Source organism: Callionymus lyra, chromosome 2 (assembly GCF_982586985.1).
Source record: "Callionymus lyra chromosome 2, fCalLyr1.hap1.1, whole genome shotgun sequence".
Lineage (NCBI taxonomy): Eukaryota > Metazoa > Chordata > Actinopteri > Syngnathiformes > Callionymidae > Callionymus > Callionymus lyra.
In genome coordinates, this window is record NC_141819.1 from 20,951,777 (window position 1) to 20,956,705 (window position 4,929).

Sequence of the window (4,929 nt, forward strand, 5' to 3'; positions counted from 1 at the left end):
TGACCAACACACCCACACCTAGAGACGACCACTGTTTGTTATACGACTGTGGGTAGAAACCGGACTAAACCCACAAAAGCACATCTAGACCATACTCCAGAAAGGTGTCTCTCATGAGAACTCTCATGAAATAATAAGCTACAATGAAAAGCTGTCACTGAAACAGGAGGAACATTATAAGTAATGTAAGAGCTTGACACACTGACAGGAAGTATAGTTAGAAGATGCCTTACATTGGGAGAGACAGGAAAAGCCAAGTTTCACATGGAGACATTTTATGATATATACATATATATATACAGTATGTATATATATATATGTGTGTGTGTGTGTGTTTGGTAAGACCGGACTTAGATGGGTTGAATACATGTGGAGGAAGTACATATCACAACAGAGGATGTTGGAGAAGGAGGTAAAGACCCACTTTTCAATATGATAAGAAGATTTTTTTAATAGTGTGTCATGTGCTTCTCAAATTTTTTGGTTTCTTTTCCACATCCAGCTGAGTTTCCACTCTCATTTTCTGGCTGCTGTCAAATGTAATTATCCAGCACATCATTTACAGCCCGCCTGAATATTGGATCTTGTGTGTGACCCCTTGAGTGACTCAGCTTCTGGTGTTGACTCGGACTGATTATGAAACGGTCGGATACATTTTCAAGTCTTCACCTTCTTGACACTCACCAACTTATATATTTCACACACATTTTAATTGAAACATTGAAAATACTTTATGAATATACACTTATAACAACACTGTTCTTCTTATTATTAACAAGAAATTATATTGCAATATTCGACAAACCTCTATTTCATTAAAAAGATATCTTACATGTTTATATTGACTTAAATTAGCAACAATCATGAGGATTTTGACATTGCATTCATCGAATGTCAAACACATTTTTTTTTAATTATACATTTAATTTGTTTATTTTTCCTACATAGTTAAAAAGGGGCTGCAGCTGAAGGTGTGCTCGTCCATTCTTCAGAAGATCCGATGGAAGTTTCTGTAATTAAAAGAAAACAGATTTAGGAAGTCACAAGAAAGGAAAAATAAGATGCACACATTAGGTGGGCCTTTTTTTAGAAGCCTCATTAGATCTGTTTAAGCAATGGTATAAATATAAATATGTCCTTGTAACTGTCAGAAGAATTTAAAGTATCTCGGCAAATAAATGTTTTTTTAAAGTTGTAGGTTTATGTTATTTTTTTAAAACTAAATGTAGTTTTTAATGCGAAATACAGATGCGACCAAAAGAGCCATCAAGCTCCAAATGGTGAGTTATGAGAAGCAAAACTGTTGTTACTAAAAAAAATGAATCTCTACTTTAAACAAAAAAAAATAAAATAAGAAGATTATTTATGGAAGATACAGGAAGTTAAACTCCATGGTAAAGCTGAGCCACTGTGACGATGTTATAAAAAAGGCAAACATTGAAATTGTTTTGAAAAAATGAGGGGGGGGGGGTCAAATTAATTTGGTACTTCTACATTTTCTGTAAGTATCTTTTTGTGTTCTGTTTGAGAATAATGCACCGAAAATCATTATATACTATGTCTACAAATAAAACCTGTCTCATCAGATGCATTAGAGTCACATTCACCTGAAAAAGTCTAGTTGTCTAGTTTTGTATTATATGAGATTAAGTAAAAAATTGATCGTAAATATTAAAGAAAATCTGGCATAAATGTGACAAAAACCTTTTACTTACCTTTTAGAAACTTTGAAGGAAATGTTTCTTTCCACAATGTCATAACTTTAGAAAGTAATCCATTAAAATGTCATTTATGTCTTAATATCTTTAAATAATTTCTGTACTTGCCTTTACTTCAGAGAATACATGAACTCTTGCTTAGATAACATTTTCTTTGCACTCTAGGCGGTTTCAGACTAATAAAGCTGCTCGGTCGATTAAGATAAAAATGATCCTCGACAGCTCAAACACATTCCCTGAATGGCAAATGAAAATAATTTGTCGACTAAGCAGCAACTTACAGATAAACATGCGGATGCACATGCCGCAGAAGGCGATCACACTGGAGATCTGAAGGCATCTGCCGCATTCTCCGCTCATCAGACAGTTTCGAGTCTTCAAGCAGCACGTGGGACACTTGCTCTCCGAGCTCCTGCTCTCCGTGGTCTGGTGCTTCTCCGGCTGAGTTTGTCGGGGGGCGTCAACCTCATCGTCCCACTCGTCTTCTGCGTATTTCCCCATGTTGTGTAGTCTAAAAGAGAGGGAGATGCTTTATCCCAACAACGATTGTGGTTCCTCAAATCTCATACAAGGATGGATGTTCGTTGATTTAGAGAAAACCTTCCCATTAAAACTAAAAATGAGCAATTTAAAATTCACATTTTTCTAAATAAGGAAGCTACATTAGCTCAGCAAGAGTAATGAAAAACAACATAGTTTCACATTATCCTTGTGGCAAAAGTGTTGACATAAAAAAAAAAGTTGTCCATCACTAAATAAAGTTTATTTCAGGATTAACATGTGTAAAACTTGTAGAAATGGTCATTATTTTGCTAGTACATTAAATTCATTAAATCTCACCCTGTCATGTATATAAGTCTACGACAGGGTTGGTCAATCAAATTTCCTCTAGGGCTACATAATATAACGTGACTGTTGTGAGGGGCCGTCAATCCAAAAGAGAGGAGCAAAGAGCTAAAATATGATAGTAAACTTTAAAAAACAAAGCAAGGTAAAGAAAGAAATATCAACATAAAGTAAACCTAACATATGTATAAAAGTATTGAGTAAAAGAAACTGATAGAAAAATAACCATTTCCTCTAAATATGATGTCAGTATTTGCTCCTTTTAATTTGAGGGGTGAGACATTTTCACAAAAGTAAAAAACAACAACTTTATTTAGAGTTAATACAATAATAAACCTAAATAAGAAATTGAAATTGTCCGCTGTCTGAAAAAAGTTCATGTTCTACTTTGACCTCTTGAGGGCCGCATGTATACGGTCAAAGGGCCGTATGTGGCCCTGGTCTGGTCTACGGTACATCTATGATTAATAAAAAATACACATTTTATGTTTTGCAGTCACTGTACAGGTATAATGTGCAATTTCGAATTTTAATCAAACATGTTTTTAGAGGTTAAAAAGAGACGGACAGCTCTTCTTTCTTTTATCACTTTTATATTTTACTGAACAAAATATCTAGTTACTTAATTAACTTTCTTGTTTTTAATCTATTAACATTATAACAACTATACTAGTTTGTTTCCTTATGCCTGGTGTTATAAATGTTGTTTTTTTTTGTTTTTTTTTAGTTTTTCAGCTATTCCACTAATGACACATTTCTGAATATATGTATACATCCTCATGTGTATTTCCAATCCTGTGTCCTTCAACGTTTTATATACTTCTCCAGGAGGTTCTTAGAGATGAACATTTAATGTCAGAAACATGTCTTCGATTGTTGATTTGAATATGTAAAAAGATTTTAATCATTTTGGTAAAATCTTAACTCCCCGTAAAGTCTTTTCAATTTAATGGAAATTCCCTAAAGTGATTAATTTTCTTTTTCTTTCTCTCTACATTTCTAACAGTGTTTCTCTCTCTATTGACTTAAGCTTTTTCATGATAGAACATTTACACAGTGATCTTTTTTAACCATAAATATTACTCTTAAAGCTCTTTTCTGGAGGAGAAGCAGTTTTCACCCTCAGCCTAGTTCAACCAGTTATTCTAATGCGTGTGCGAATTTCCACCCTAAATCTAATAGAAAGTTGAAGAAGAAAAACTGGCTCAGCAACATTCCAGCTTCCTCCCTGTCCCCAATTCTGAGATTTGGTTTTCTTTCTTAGGATCCAAACCAATACTTAAGGTGTTTTTAAATCTGATAAAAAGTGAAGGCGTCCCCTCAAAGTGTGAATCTTTAAGAGATCAGAGTGAAGGGTGATGTCACATCGATATGACAGATTAACAATTCTTCCTCGGCGATGATCACTCCTTCCTCTACGGGAGTGGAAGCCCCTTCTTTAACTGAGTGATCCACCTGCTACAAGCGGGCATTACCGGGTAATAAGTGATAACCCTGTTGCCAAAAAATAACATCCTATCTGTGCCGTCCCGCGGCTGCGCATTTATTCCCACTGACAGTAAATTTGATTACCGGCATCTGGATTGTAAAGTGGCGTTTTAAGTGCACCTTCCCTTCTCATTCCACTTTCAAAACTCCATCGGTTTTCCATCATAAGTAATGAAATTCCATCACCCGGCTGAAGCAACGTGGAAAGGGAATGAAAGAGGGCCATTAAGAGAAGAGAAAATGAGGACGGGTCTTACCCTTTTCTGCTTTTAGAGTTGCCCTGCTGTCTGTTGGTATATGTCCTCAACACAACTTGTGTTTCATGTAACAACAGAGTTGGGCGCAAGGTTACAGTCACGCTGGGTGTGTCTTCAAGTTTGACTGGTTTGTTAAAGGGAACCTGCTGAGTTTAGAAATTCCCCAGAGGAAATAAGGTAAGGCAAGGTAGAACTTTATTGATCCCTCTGGAGGTCTCCTTCAGGAAATTGTTTTTTTCTTTCAAATTAGCCACAGAAAATACATCAATTTTTTCATAAAAAATAAAAAATAAATCAAAATAAAATAAGAACACATAAATAAATCCACCTGGCTCAAAGGTAATGATATAACAGGCAACATCATTGGTTAGAGTTGTCACAGGGGACTGTGTTCAAAACAAACAGCAGTAAGAAAATAGTTTTGTGTTCTCACAAGGTGAGATATTTGACCCCAGAATTCCTCACCACTTTTTGAAAAAAGTTTGCCAGATGAATGACGGTCATATTATAAAAGGAATCAAATACAAGCTGCTGGGCTTAAAGCTATTTATTTATCAAGAGATGTGTTTGTAATAAACCCCTCACCCTCGAGACGCACCTTCTCCTCCCACAGCTGCCGC

The 4,929-nt window shown here is 35.5% G+C and overlaps 1 long non-coding RNA gene across 1 annotated transcript; it reads right to left on the reverse strand.

Annotated features, from left to right (window-relative positions):
• Positions 1-461: 461 nt before the first annotated feature.
• LOC148085919 (uncharacterized) lies at positions 462-4,420 on the reverse strand. Its single transcript, XR_015710447.1, has 3 exons — positions 4,310-4,420; positions 2,000-2,229; positions 462-1,010 (listed from the first exon to the last, which is right to left on the reverse strand). It is a non-coding gene; the product is annotated as an uncharacterized LOC148085919 (long non-coding RNA).
• Between the last annotated feature and the right edge of the window lie 509 nt (positions 4,421-4,929).